The sequence below is a fragment of the Drosophila sechellia genome, chromosome 2R, assembly GCF_004382195.2.
Source record: "Drosophila sechellia strain sech25 chromosome 2R, ASM438219v1, whole genome shotgun sequence".
Taxonomy (NCBI): domain Eukaryota; kingdom Metazoa; phylum Arthropoda; class Insecta; order Diptera; family Drosophilidae; genus Drosophila; species Drosophila sechellia.
The window spans coordinates 21246968-21261647 of record NC_045950.1 but is presented as its reverse complement, the minus strand read 5'-3'; the positions used below and the strand labels follow the sequence as shown (position 1 = coordinate 21261647).

At 41.1% G+C, this 14680-nt stretch overlaps 7 long non-coding RNA genes across 14 annotated transcripts in view; 1 reads left to right on the top strand and 6 right to left on the bottom strand.

Moving 5' to 3' along the window:
• LOC116800330 overlaps positions 1 to 4616 on the top strand; it is a 28661-nt gene extending 24045 nt beyond the window's left edge. Inside the window, exon 2 of the long non-coding RNA XR_004361255.1 lies at positions 4051 to 4616. This is a non-coding gene — a long non-coding RNA (uncharacterized LOC116800330). The remainder of the gene's footprint in view (positions 1 to 4050) is intronic.
• LOC116800322 lies at positions 1432 to 2848 on the bottom strand. 3 transcript variants are annotated; one of them, XR_004361241.1, is made up of 7 exons: positions 2822 to 2848; positions 2470 to 2751; positions 2256 to 2400; positions 2138 to 2192; positions 1876 to 2076; positions 1690 to 1772; positions 1432 to 1627 (listed from the first exon to the last, which is right to left on the bottom strand). It is a non-coding gene; the product is annotated as an uncharacterized LOC116800322 (long non-coding RNA). The 3 variants fall into 3 exon arrangements; XR_004361240.1 differs by having other exon boundaries at positions 2138 to 2400; XR_004361242.1 differs by having other exon boundaries at positions 1432 to 1619; positions 2138 to 2400.
• Positions 4233 to 5573, bottom strand: LOC116800323. Of its 3 annotated transcripts, none has more exons than XR_004361244.1 (4): positions 5262 to 5573; positions 4935 to 5194; positions 4485 to 4874; positions 4233 to 4429 (listed from the first exon to the last, which is right to left on the bottom strand). It is a non-coding gene; the product is annotated as an uncharacterized LOC116800323 (long non-coding RNA). The 3 variants fall into 3 exon arrangements; XR_004361245.1 differs by having other exon boundaries at positions 4485 to 4560; positions 4671 to 4874; positions 4935 to 5570; XR_004361243.1 differs by having other exon boundaries at positions 4935 to 5572.
• A 337-nt stretch (positions 5574 to 5910) lies between these two features.
• Positions 5911 to 6503, bottom strand: LOC116800326. The gene is made up of 3 exons (XR_004361250.1): positions 6067 to 6503; positions 5984 to 6009; positions 5911 to 5925 (listed from the first exon to the last, which is right to left on the bottom strand). It is a non-coding gene; the product is annotated as an uncharacterized LOC116800326 (long non-coding RNA).
• Positions 6504 to 7946: 1443 nt separating this feature from the next.
• LOC116800325 lies at positions 7947 to 13282 on the bottom strand. Of its 3 annotated transcripts, XR_004361249.1 has the most exons (6): positions 8969 to 9277; positions 8759 to 8899; positions 8641 to 8695; positions 8378 to 8579; positions 8193 to 8245; positions 7947 to 8137 (listed from the first exon to the last, which is right to left on the bottom strand). It is a non-coding gene; the product is annotated as an uncharacterized LOC116800325 (long non-coding RNA). The 3 variants fall into 3 exon arrangements; XR_004361247.1 differs by having other exon boundaries at positions 8641 to 8899; XR_004361248.1 differs by lacking the exons at positions 8378 to 8579; positions 8641 to 8695; positions 8759 to 8899; positions 8969 to 9277 and adding exons at positions 12885 to 13086; positions 13148 to 13282 and having other exon boundaries at positions 8193 to 8377.
• LOC116800328 lies at positions 10569 to 11523 on the bottom strand. 2 transcript variants are annotated; one of them, XR_004361253.1, is made up of 4 exons: positions 11215 to 11523; positions 11005 to 11145; positions 10887 to 10941; positions 10569 to 10825 (listed from the first exon to the last, which is right to left on the bottom strand). It is a non-coding gene; the product is annotated as an uncharacterized LOC116800328 (long non-coding RNA). The 2 variants fall into 2 exon arrangements; XR_004361252.1 differs by having other exon boundaries at positions 10887 to 11145.
• Positions 13283 to 13286: 4 nt separating the features above from the next.
• Positions 13287 to 13827, bottom strand: LOC116800329. The gene is made up of 3 exons (XR_004361254.1): positions 13802 to 13827; positions 13477 to 13732; positions 13287 to 13407 (listed from the first exon to the last, which is right to left on the bottom strand). It is a non-coding gene; the product is annotated as an uncharacterized LOC116800329 (long non-coding RNA).
• Positions 13828 to 14680: the final 853 nt, after the last annotated feature.

The window sequence follows — 14680 nt, the reverse complement described above, 5'->3', positions numbered from 1 at the left end:
TGTATATGAGGAAGCCAAAACCAGGAATCGACCCTCAAACCAGCCGTTACCCTGCAGCACCAATGCTCCTGCACGCAGCGCAACGACGGCACCCCCTCAAAATACAGATGCTGAGCTGCCACCTTGGAAACTTGTGCCACTAAGCTGCAGAGCGCCACCCATACTCGTTGACGACGTCAAAGAAATTGTCCCGCTCCTGGAAAAGCTAAACTATACAGCAGGAGTCTCCAGCTACACTACCAGGGCAACTGAAGGGAACGGGGTCAGGATCCAGGCCAAGGACATGACCGCCTACCACAAAATCAAAGATGTCCTTATTGCAAACGGCTTTCCCCTATTCACCAACCAGCCAAAGTCCGAGAGGGGCTTCCGAGTTGTAATCAGACATCTCCACCACTCCACTCCATGCTCGTGGATTGTCAAGGAGTTGCTGACGCTCGGATTCACAGCTCGCTTCGTCAGAAATATGACGAACCCGGCTACAGGTGGGCCCATGCGCATGTTTGAAGTTGAGATCGTCATGGCCAAGGACGGCAGTCATGACAAAATTATCTCACTCAAACAAATCGGTGGGCAAAGAGTGGATATTGAAAGGAAAAACAGGACACGGGAGCCGGTCCAGTGCTACAGATGCCAGGGCTTCAGGCATGCCAAGAACTCATGCATGAGGCCTCCAAGATGCATGAAATGCGCTGGCGACCACCTGTCATCCTGTTGCACCAAGCCAAGAACCACCCCTGCTACCTGCATCAACTGCTCTGGAGAGCACATTAGTGCATACAAGGGATGTCCTGTTTACAAGGCTGAAAAACAAAAGCTTGCGGCAAACAACATTGACACAAATAAAATACGCATAATTAAAGACGCAACCAACAACTTTTATAGACGTCAAGGCCCTCCTCCACGCAATAACACCCCTCGGCTGCCACACAGCTCAGCAATCCTGAACAGATCAATCGCTGAAGCCCGCCAGGAAGCAGCCAGAAAGTCGATGCTAAATCCATTCCGACAGAATATGAATGACAGAAGGCCACGTTTTTCCTCCCATGACACTGCCATTCAGACGCGGCTGAATAAATGGCGCCGAAACACTAATAAGTTACCCAAAAAGGGTAGGATAACTTCAAAAAACAATGCAAAGCCAAGAATGTCACCCAAGACAAGCAACCCAGCGCAAAGACATCTGGAAAATTACCAGGACATGCTCCGAAAACAAAGGAGTGAAGAAAACGACCAGGAACCTGAAAAAGGTACTTCAAATCCCATGCAAGTTAGAAATGACAGCCCTCCTACCACCAGCAGAGCTGCTAGAGCTAGCTTCAAGCCAAGATTTATAGATGAAGCCACGCCATCGCCAATAAACTACAATCCTAACTCGCAAAAAGGCTTCTTGGACGACCACACAACAAACTTAGCAAATAGAGTCGACAATTTAGAGAAGAAAATTGACAGTTTATTGGCCTTAATCATACAAGGAAGAGTTAACAATCCTGACATGGAAACTTCCAATTAATCCTACATTTACTTATACTTATTCTAACAACATCTATATCCGATGGAAAAGCGCACGTCAGTCTGCTCCCAAACTCTTGCTCGGTCATCTCCTTCCTCGACACAGCCTAATTTCCTTAGAATACAAATTCAATTAGATAATGGAATTAAAATATAATCAATATAATCAATACTCACACCTCAAAGCATCCGGATAATCAAGCTTACGAAAACGCACTCCAGCTGATACTGATGAAAGATACGAAAAATACAACCAAGTCCTATAAGATGAAGCGGTAGATCGATACGAAAAGGATTAGTGTGGCAGAAACATGATGAATAAAAGGCGACTCGCTGCAGCAATTTATGCACAACGTCACTTACCTGAACCTCCTTGCCACACGGTCCCGATTAGTATCCCTTATCTCCGATGCAATCCACTTGCAGTGCTGCACTGCAATAGACGGGCCATATAAGCTGCCTACGCTTCGTTCAGGGCTCTCAGCGCGGAGCTGCAAAATCTATCCTTTCCACTACTCTTAAATTCTCTCAGATCGACGAGCGCCTACATTAGAGACGCTAAACCTGAAAACAAAACAATTAACCAATAAGAAAATTAACAAAGACAATCAAATAAAGCACTTACCTCAATAAACACAGCCAACTGGTGATCCAAAGCAACCAACAAGAGAAGACGAGCCCTGCAAAGAAAAACAAAATCACCATATTTTGTGATTATAAACACAAAAATTTGACAATCTTACAACGCCGTCTCCACCTCCTGATGCCACTGCACTAACAAGGATCATTATCCCGGAGCTGACATCAAATTAAAAAGAATTAAAATCCGTCTCCAAATTGTATAATTTCCACAATTCCGTTTTTTTTTTCCAATGAATTCCTGAGAATCTATAATGAAAGGAAAATTAATAATAATATAATAATAAATTAATCAAGGACACACAGGAAATTACAAACCTGACAGGCAAACCAGCAGACACAAAAATACGACCTCATCCTGCCGATGACGCGCACGCAAACCAGGAGACGGGCCCCGTCAAAGCAAAACAAAATCGCCAACATTTGCGATTATAGATACAAAAATCTGACAATTTTATGATACCGTCTCCACCTCCTGACGCCAATGCTTTAATAAAGATCATTTGCGTGGCGCAGATGCCACACCCTTACGCTGCAAAACTTGTCCTCAAATTGTATATTTCTCCCCTGTCCTGCATCATCGACGAATTCTCTCCTAACCTGCAATGAAAGGAAAATAAATAAGAATGCGATATAAAAACTACTCAAGGACACATAAATAATAACAAACCGGACAAACAAAGTAGCAGACGATAACAGACGGCCCCATCCTGCTGACGTCAAGCACGCAGCTCCAGCTTCCAAGACTTCAACTATTGAAAAAAGGGAACACAAGCTATTACTGGGAAATATATATTTATAATATAATACTTATCTAATTGCAAACTTGATGACTCCAAAATCGTGGCTTTCCAGCTGCAATAACACAATGACAAGGGCCTCCAATTTAGCCCATACAAAACGTACCTGAAAAGCAAATAAATCAACGCAATTATAAAAGCAATCAAATACTCACCCCAGACTAGCTTCCTCTTTAAGTACCTGAAAAACAATAATAAACGCAACTATATAAACAAATATACACCAATATAATACTTACCTTAAATTAAATTCCACTCAATGTACCTGAAACAACAAAAATTAATGCAATCATAATTAACAAATAGCATATATAATACTTACCAAATTCTATTTTTACATCCATTTCCATGGCAATCTCGTTGCGGCGGCTCTCTGCAACAAATCTCGAACTGGCGGCCTCAAGCAACCAATCCTGAAGCTATGGCCACAAGACGCGACGCACCTGGCTTCCTTCGCTCAATAAAAACGCAATGACGGCTGCGCTGGACAACTATTCGCAACTCTTCCCGACGACCGGCAATATGCATCTACAATACAAACAAACTCATTAAACAATTGCATAAAGCTGCCATTGACGATATAATCGGATCTTCACCAAACGACGGCTGCGTGGGATGACGCAGCTGAGAACAAATCACCTGCAACTTGTTGCAAGTTGCCCACTTCCAGCGGCCGCAACAGACCACCGCCAAAATGCAACAAAACTTACCTGTGATGACTCCTGAGGCTCTCTGCGACGCGGTGCTCCTGTCCTTCTGATGGGGGTACCTGAAAAGAAATAAACAAAACAATGTTAGTCTAAAATTTTAATGTTTATTGCAAAATAATTTCATTTTAAAAATGTAAACAAACATGCAAGCTGATAATGTTACCAATCATATCAATGTCTGAAATCCTTGCCTACAAAATACTAACTTAAAATTAATACTAACTATGTCCAAGCCCCAAACTCACCCCATGCTATGTTAAACTCAAAAATTCAAATTATTGTACCTACATATTGCATTTATTGTAATCAAAGGCAAAATAAAGTTGTGGATGCGGAACAGAATTCATTCTGTCTCCGTACCTCCACCTACAAAGTAAAACCTGAAAAAGGTTCTTCAAATCCCACGCAAGTTAGCAAAGACAGCCCTCCTACCACCAGCAGAGCTGCCAGAGCTAGCTTCAAACCAAGATTTATTGATGAAGCCATGCAATCGCCAAGAAACTCCAATCTTAACTCACAAAAAGGCTTCTCTGACGGCCCCACTACAACCTTAGCAAACAGAGTCGACAACTTAGAAAAGAAAATTGACATTTTAATGGCCTTAATCTTACAAATAAGAAACAATAATCTTGACATGGACACATCAAATTAAATCTATATCCTCTTACATCTAAATAAACGATATCTTTATCCGATGGAAAAGCGCACGTCTGTCTGCTTATAAACCTCCTCCACTGTCACCACCCTTCTCGACGCAGCCTAATTTATCTGGAATAATAATTCAATTAGTGGATGGCACAAAAACAATAAACAATACCCTCACCTCAACGCATCCGGATGAGCAATCCTAAGACAACGCACTCCAGCTGATCCTGACGAAACGATGCGGAGAAAACCAACTAGGACATAAAGGATGAATCGGTAGATCGATATGAAAAGGATTAGTGTGGCAGAAACATGATGAATAAAAGGCGACTCGCTGCAGCAATTTATGCACAACGTCACTTACCTGAACTTTCTTTGCCACACAGTCCCTGGTAGTATCCCTTATCACCGATACAATCTACTTGCAGTGCTGCGCTGCAATTGACGGGCCATATAAGCTGCCTATGCTCCGATCAGGGCACCTTGCGCGGAGCAGCAAAATCTATCCTTCCTGCTACTCTGATAATCTTCCAGATCGACGAGCGCCTACATTAGTTGACGCTAAAACCTGAAAACAAATCAATTAACCAATAAGAAAATAAACAAAACAAATAAATAAAGCACTTACCTCAATAACCAGAGCCAACTGGTGATCCAACACAACCATCAAGAGAAGACCGGCTCCGCAAAAGAAAAACAAAATCGCCACCTTTCGCGATTATAAACACAAAAAACTGACAACCTTACAACGCCGTCTCCATCTCCTGATGCCACTGCACTCACAAGGATCACTATCCCGGAACTAACATCATATTAAAATGAATTAAAATCCGTCTCCAAATTGTATAAATCTCCGCAGTACCGTTTTCTCAATGACTTCCCGACAACCTATAAAGAAAGGAAAATTAATAAAAATATAATACTAAATTAATCAAAGACACAGAAAATTGCAAACCTGACAGGCAATCCAGCAGATACAAAAATTCGCCCTCATCCTGCCGATGATGCGCACGTAAATCAGGAGACGGGCCTCACTATAGCAAAACAAAATCGCCAACTTTTGCGATTATAGATACAAAAAACCGACAATTTTATGATGCCGTCTCCATCTCCTGACGCCATTGCATAAATAAAGAGCAATTGCGTGGAGCAGATGCCACACCAACATCCTGCAAAACATGTCCTTAAATTGCATATTTCTCCTCAGTTCTGTATCTTCAACGAATTTTCCGCTAACCTGTAATGAAAGGAAATTAAATAAGAATGCGATACAAAAATTACCCAAGGACACATAAATAATAACAAACCGGACAGACAAAGTAGCAGATACTATTAGCCTGCTCCATCCTGCTGACGACAAGCACGCAGCTCCAGCCTCAAAGACTCCAACTATTGAAACAAGGGTACACAAGCTATTACTGGGAAATTTATATTTAAAATGTAATACTTATCTAATTGCAACTTGATGACTCCATATCTGCGGCATCCCAGCTGCAATTGCACAATAACAAAGGTCCTCCAAACCAGCTCTTACAAAACGTACCTGAAAAGCAAAAACAAAATCAACGCAATTATAAAAAATACTCAATACTCACCCCAGACAAGCTTCCTTTAAGTACCTGAAAAACAATAACAAACGCAATCATATAAACAAATATACACAAATATAATACTTACCTTAATTTAATTTCCACTCAATGTACCTGAAACAACAAAAATTAACGCAATCATAAAAAACAAATAACATATATAATACTTACCAAATACTATTTTTGCATCCATTTCCATGCCTATAACGTTACGACGGCCCTCTGTAACAAATCTCGAACCGGCGGCCCCAAGCTGCCAATCCCGACGATATGGCCACAAGACGCGGCGCACCTGGCTTCATTCGGTGATTGATCGAGCCACAATCCTCACTGACGACTTCTCTGCCACAACGAGACGAACTCCACCATCATAATGCCAGCAGCTCTATATAAACGCAATGACAGCTTCGTGGGATTACATTCTTGCCACTAACGATACAACTTACCTTAATCAAACGACCGCGGCGAGGGATGCTGAAACCGAGAACTACTAACCTGCAACGCCGGCCGGACATACTTGTTGCAAATGGCCCACTTCCAGTGGCCGCAACAGACCACTGCCAAAATGCAACAAAACTTACCTGTGATGACTCCTGAGGCCCTCAACGACGCGGTGCTCCTGCCCTTCTGGTGGGGGTACCTGAAAAGAAATAAATAAAACAATGTTAGTCTAAAATTTTAATGTTTATTGCAAATAATTTCATTTTAAAAAAAATGTATACAAAACAAGCATATGATAATGTTACCAGCCCATGTCACTGTTATAATCTAAAGCCTACAAAGAAAAATACTAACTTAACATTAAATACTAATCTATGTCCAGCCCCAAACTCACCCCATGCTATGTTATACTCTAAAAATTCAAATTATTGTACCTACATATTGCATTTATTGTAATCAAAGGCAAAATAAAATTGTGGATGCGGAACAGAATTCATTCTGTCTCCGTACCTCCACCTACAAAGTAAAAATTACTTAAACTTAAAACTACTACTACTTATAAATATTTTTAACTACCGTAAGCTAAGGCTACTTAACGTAAAATCTTAACTTAAATCAGGGCGCGGATAACTGCTGCCAAGCAAATCAAAATTGTCCTCGAAATTGTAATTCTTAAATAACTATTATAGCCAAGGCGCGCACAACTGCCGCCGATCCAAAAATGTAAAATGCCATAAATTGTAACTATATATTTTTAAAACAAAAATCAGAGTACAATAAAATGACAGCACCAACAGGAGCTGAAAATATTAAAAAAAAAAAAAAAAAAAATCATGCATGAGGCCACCAAGATGCATGAAATGCGCTGGCGACCACCTGTCATCCTGCTGCACCAAGCCAAGAACCACCCCTGCTACCTGCGTCAACTGCTCTGGAGAGCATATTAGTGCATACAAAGGATGCCCCGTTTACAAGGCTGAAAAACAAAAGCTTGCGGCAAATAACATTGACACAAATAAAATACGTACAATTAAAGACGCAACCAACAACTTTTATAGACGTCAAGGCCCTCCTCCACGCAATAACACCCCTCGGCTGCCACACAGCTCAGCAATCTTGAGCAGATCAATCGCTGAAGCACGCCAGGAGGCTGCCAGAAAGTCGGTGTTAAATCCTTTCCGACAAAATATGAACGACAGAAGGCCACGTTTTTCCTCCCACGACTCTGCCATTCAGATGCGGCTGAATAAATGGCGCCGAAACACAAACAACATACCCAAAAAGGGTAGGACAACTTCAAAAAACAACGCAAAGCCAAGACTGGCATCCAAGACAAGCAATCCAGCGCAAAGACATCTGGAAAATTACCAGGACAAGCTCCGAAAGCGAAGGAGTGAAGCAAATTACCAGGAACCTGAAAAAGGTACTTCAAATCCCATGCAAGTTAGCAACGACAGCCCTCCCACCACCAGCAGAGCTGCCAGAGCTAGCTTCAAGCCAAGAATTATTGATGAAGCCACACCAACGCTAATAAACTGCAATCCTGAATTACAAAAAGGCCTCTCGGACGACCACACAACAAACCTAACTAATAGAGTCGACAATTTAGAGAAGAAAATTGACATTTTATTGGCCTTAATCATACAAGGAAGAGATAACAATCATGACATGGAAACATCCAATTAATCCTACATCTACTTATAGTTATATTAACGATATCTATATTCGACGAAAAAGCGCACGTCTGTCTGCTCACAAACTCCTCCACTGTCATCACTTTCCTCGACGCAGCCAAACTCATCTGGAATAATAATTCAATTAGTGGATGGCACAAAAACAATAAACAATACTCTCACCTCAAAGTACCCGGATGAGCAAGCCCAAGACAATGCACTCCAGCTGATCCTGACTAAACGATGCGGAGAAAATCAACAGGACATAAAAGATGAAGCGGTAGATCGATATGAAAAGGATTAGTGTGGCAGAAACATGATGAATAAAAGGCGACTCGCTGCAGCAATTTATGCACAACGTCACTTACCTGAACATTCTTGCCACACGGTCCCGATTAGTATCCCTTATCACCGATGCAATCTACTTGCAGTGCTGCGCTGCAATAGACGGGCCATATAAGCTGCCCACGCTTAGTTCAGGGCACTTAACGCGGAGCTGCAGAATCTATCCTTTCCACTACTCTTAAATTCTCTCAGATCGACGAGCGCCTACATAAGAGACGCTAAAACCTGAAAACAAAACAATAACCCAATAAGAAAATAAACAAAGACAATTAAATAAAGCACTTACCTCAATAAACACAGCCAACTGGCGATCCAACGCAACCAACAAGAGAAGACGAGCCCTGCAAAGAAAAACAAAATCGCCATCTTTCGTGATTATAAACACAAATAATTGACAATCTTACAACGCCGTCTCCACTTCCTGGTGCCACTGCACTAAAAAGGATCACAATCCCGGAGCTGACATCATATTAAAAAGAATTAAAATCCGTCTCCAAATTGTATAAATTTCCTCAGTACCGTTTCTTCAATGATTTCCTGATAATCTGTGTGGAAAGGAAAATTAATAATAACAGAATACAAAATTAATCAAGGACACACAGAAAGATACAAACCGGACAGGCAAACCAGCAAATACAAAAATCCGGCCTCATCCTGCCGATGACGCACACGTAAACCAGGAGACGGGCCCCGTTAAAGCAAAACAAAATCGCCAACTTTTGCGATTATAGATACAAATATCTGACAATTTTATGATGCCGTCTCCACCTCCTGACGCCAATGCATAAATAAAGACCATCTGCGTGGCGCAGATGCCACACCTTTATGCTGCAAAACTTGTCCTCAAATTTTATATTTCTCCCCTGTTCTGCATCATCGACGAATTCTCTCCTAACCTGCAATGAAAGGAAAATAAATAAGAATGCGATACAAAAACTACCCAAGGACACATAAATAACAACAAACCGGACAGACAAAGTAGCAGACGATAACAGTCGGCTCCATCCTGCTGACGTCAAGCACGCAGCTCCAGCTTCCAAGACTTCAACTATTGAAACAAGGGAACACAAGCTATTACTGGGAAATATATATTAATAATATAATACTTATCTAATTGCAAACTTGATGACTCCAAAATCGTGGCATTCTAGCTGCAATAACACAACGACAAGGGCCTCCAATTTAGCCCATACAAAACGTACCTGAAAAGCAAATAAATCAACGCAATTAAAAAAGCAATAAAATACTCACCCCAGACTAGCTTCCTCTTTAAGTACCTGAAAAACAATAATAAACGCAACAATATAAACAAATATACACCAATATAATACTTACCTTAAATTAATTCCACTCAATGTACCTGAAACAACAAAAATTAATGCAATCATAATTAACAAATAGCATATATAATACTCACCAAATACTATTTTTGCATCCATTTCCATGACTATTCCGTTGCGGCGGCTCTCTGCTACAAATCTTAAAACGGCGGCCCCAAGCTGCCAATCCTGACGCTATGGCCACAAGACGCGGCGCACCTGGCTTCCTTCGGTGACAGACCGAGCCACAATCCTCTCTGACGACTTCTTCGCCACGAGACGACTCCACCACCATATAGACAGCAGCTCTCAAAAAATGCAATGACAGCTGCGTGGGGCAACTCATTGCAACTCCTCTTCCTGACGAACGGCAATTTTATCTGCAATATATTCAAACAATTGCATAAAACTGCCACTGACGATACAACTTATACTCACCAAATGACGGCAGCGATGGATGCCGATACCAAGAACAACTAACCTGCAATCGCCGGCCGGACAAAATTGTTGCAAGTGGCCCACTTCCAGCGGCCGCAACAGACCACTGCCATAATGCAACAAAACTTACCTGTGATGACTCCTGAGGCTCTCTGCGACGCGGTGCTCCTGTCCTTCTGATGGGGGTACCTGAAAAGAAATAAATAAAACAATGTTAGTCTAAAATTTTAATGTTTTTTGCAAAATAATTTCATTTTATAAATGTAAACAAAACATGCAAGCTGATAATGTTACCAATCATGTCAATGTCTGAAATCCATGCATATAAAATACTAACTTAAATTTAATACTAACAAACTATGTCCAAGCCCCAAACTCACCCCATGCTATGTTAAACTCAAAAATTCAAATTATTGTACCTACATATTGCATTTATTGTAATCAAAGGCAAAATAAAGTTGTGGATGCGGAACAGAATTCATTCTGTCTCCGTACCTCCACCTACAAAGTTAAAAAACATTCTTGCCACACGGTCCCGATTAGTATCCCTTATCACCGATGCAATCTACTTGCAGTGCTGCGCTGCAATAGACGGGCCATATAAGCTGCCCACGCTTAGTTCAGGGCACTTAACGCGGAGCTGCAGAATCTATCCTTTCCACTACTCTTAAATTCTCTCAGATCGACGAGCGCCTACATAAGAGACGCTAAAACCTGAAAACAAAACAATAACCCAATAAGAAAATAAACAAAGACAATTAAATAAAGCACTTACCTCAATAAACACAGCCAACTGGCGATCCAACGCAACCAACAAGAGAAGACGAGCCCTGCAAAGAAAAACAAAATCGCCATCTTTCGTGATTATAAACACAAATAATTGACAATCTTACAACGCCGTCTCCACTTCCTGGTGCCACTGCACTAAAAAGGATCACAATCCCGGAGCTGACATCATATTAAAAAGAATTAAAATCCGTCTCCAAATTGTATAAATTTCCTCAGTACCGTTTCTTCAATGATTTCCTGATAATCTGTGTGGAAAGGAAAATTAATAATAACAGAATACAAAATTAATCAAGGACACACAGAAAGATACAAACCGGACAGGCAAACCAGCAAATACAAAAATCCGGCCTCATCCTGCCGATGACGCACACGTAAACCAGGAGACGGGCCCCGTTAAAGCAAAACAAAATCGCCAACTTTTGCGATTATAGATACAAATATCTGACAATTTTATGATGCCGTCTCCACCTCCTGACGCCAATGCATAAATAAAGACCATCTGCGTGGCGCAGATGCCACACCTTTATGCTGCAAAACTTGTCCTCAAATTTTATATTTCTCCCCTGTTCTGCATCATCGACGAATTCTCTCCTAACCTGCAATGAAAGGAAAATAAATAAGAATGCGATACAAAAACTACCCAAGGACACATAAATAACAACAAACCGGACAGACAAAGTAGCAGACGATAACAGTCGGCTCCATCCTGCTGACGTCAAGCACGCAGCTCCAGCTTCCAAGACTTCAACTATTGAAACAAGGGAACACAAGCTATTACTGGGAAATATATATTAATAATATAATACTTATCTAATTGCAAACTTGATGACTCCAAAATCGTGGCATTCTAGCTGCAATAACACAACGACAAGGGCCTCCAATTTAGCCCATACAAAACGTACCTGAAAAGCAAATAAATCAACGCAATTAAAAAAGCAATAAAATACTCACCCCAGACTAGCTTCCTCTTTAAGTACCTGAAAAACAATAATAAACGCAACAATATAAACAAATATACACCAATATAATACTTACCTTAAATTAATTCCACTCAATGTACCTGAAACAACAAAAATTAATGCAATCATAATTAACAAATAGCATATATAATACTCACCAAATACTATTTTTGCATCCATTTCCATGACTATTCCGTTGCGGCGGCTCTCTGCTACAAATCTTAAAACGGCGGCCCCAAGCTGCCAATCCTGACGCTATGGCCACAAGACGCGGCGCACCTGGCTTCCTTCGGTGACAGACCGAGCCACAATCCTCTCTGACGACTTCTTCGCCACGAGACGACTCCACCACCATATAGACAGCAGCTCTCAAAAAATGCAATGACAGCTGCGTGGGGCAACTCATTGCAACTCCTCTTCCTGACGAACGGCAATTTTATCTGCAATATATTCAAACAATTGCATAAAACTGCCACTGACGATACAACTTATACTCACCAAATGACGGCAGCGATGGATGCCGATACCAAGAACAACTAACCTGCAATCGCCGGCCGGACAAAATTGTTGCAAGTGGCCCACTTCCAGCGGCCGCAACAGACCACTGCCATAATGCAACAAAACTTACCTGTGATGACTCCTGAGGCTCTCTGCGACGCGGTGCTCCTGTCCTTCTGATGGGGGTACCTGAAAAGAAATAAATAAAACAATGTTAGTCTAAAATTTTAATGTTTTTTGCAAAATAATTTCATTTTATAAATGTAAACAAAACATGCAAGCTGATAATGTTACCAATCATGTCAATGTCTGAAATCCATGCATATAAAATACTAACTTAAATTTAATACTAACAAACTATGTCCAAGCCCCAAACTCACCCCATGCTATGTTAAACTCAAAAATTCAAATTATTGTACCTACATATTGCATTTATTGTAATCAAAGGCAAAATAAAGTTGTGGATGCGGAACAGAATTCATTCTGTCTCCGTACCTCCACCTACAAAGTTTTTTAACGTCACTTACCTGAACTTTCTTGCCACACGTTTCCCGATTAGTATCTCTTATCACCGATGCAATCTACTTGCAGTGCTGCACTGCAATAGACGGGCCATATAAGCTGCCTACGCTTCGCTCAGGGCACTTAGCGCGGAGCTGCAGAATCTATCCATCCGCTACTCTTAAATTCCCTCAGATCGACGAGCGCCTACACTAGAGACGCCAAAACCTGAAAACAAAACAATAACCCAATAAGAAAATAAACAAAGCCAAACAAATAAAGCACTTACCTCAACAAACACAGCCAACTGGTGATCCAACGCAACCAAAAAGAGAAGACGAGCCCTGCAAAGAAAAAACAAAATCGCCATCCTTCGTGATTATAAACACAATAAATTGACAATCTTACAACGCCGTCTCCTCCTCCTGATGCCACTGCACTAACAAGGATTACTATCCCGGAGCTGACATCATATTAAAAATAATTAAAATCCGTCTCCAAATTGTAAAAATTTCCCCAGCACCGTTTTTTCAATGATTTCCTGATAACCTGAAAGGAAAGGAAAATTAATAAGAATATAATACAAAACTAATCAAGGACACACAGAAAAATGCAAACCTGACGAGCTCATCCTGCCGATGAAGCGCACGTAAATCAGGAGACAGGCAGCGCAAAAGCAAAACTAAATCGCCAACTTTCGCGATTTTAAACACAAAAAATTGACAATTTTAGGATGCCGTCTCCATCTCCTGACGCCAAAGCATAAATAAGGATAATTTGCATGGCGCAGATGCCACATCAAAATGCTGCAAATCCTGTCCTTAAATTGTATATTTCTCCTCAGTTCTGTATCTTCGACGAATTTTCCGCTAACCTGTAATGAAAGGAAATTAAATAAGAATGCGATACAAAAATTATCAAGGACACATAAATAATAACAAACCGGACAGACAAAGTAGCAGATGCTAGTGGACGGCCTCATCCTGCTGACGACAAGCACGCAGCTCCAGCTTCCAAGACCACAACTATTGAAACAAGGGAACACAAGCTATTACTGGGAAAAATATAATTATAATATAATACTTATCTAATTGACAACTTGATGACTCCAAAATCGTGGCATTCCAGCTGCAACAACACAATAACAAGGGCCTCCAATTTAGCCCTCACAAAACGTACCTGAAAAGCAAATAAATCAACGCAATTAAAAAAGCAATAAAATACTCACCCCAGACTAGCTTCCTTTTTAAGTACCTGAAAAACAATAATAAACGCAACAATATAAACAAATATACACCAATATAATACTTACCTTAAATTAATTCCACTCAATGTACCTGAAACAATACAAATTAATGCAATCATAATTAACAAATAGCATATATAATACTTACCAAATACTATTTTTGCATCCATTTCCATGGCTATTCCGTTGCGGCGGCTCTCTGCTACAAATCTTAAAACGGCGGCCCCAAGCTGCCAATCCTGACGCTATGGCCACAAGACGCGGCGCACCTGGCTTCCTTCGGTGACAGACCGAGCCACAATCCTCTCTGATGACTTCTTCGCCAAGAGACGACTCCACCACCATATAGACAGCGGCTCTCAAGAAATGCAATGACGGCTGCGTGGGGCAACTCATTGCAACTCCTCTTCCTGACGAACGGCAATTTTATCTGCAATATATTCAAACAATTGCATAAAACTGCCACCGACGATACAACTGATACTCACCTAAAGACGGCAGCGATGGATGCCGATACCAAGAACAACTAACCTGCAATCGCCGGCCGGACAAAATTGTTGCAAGTGGCCCACTTCC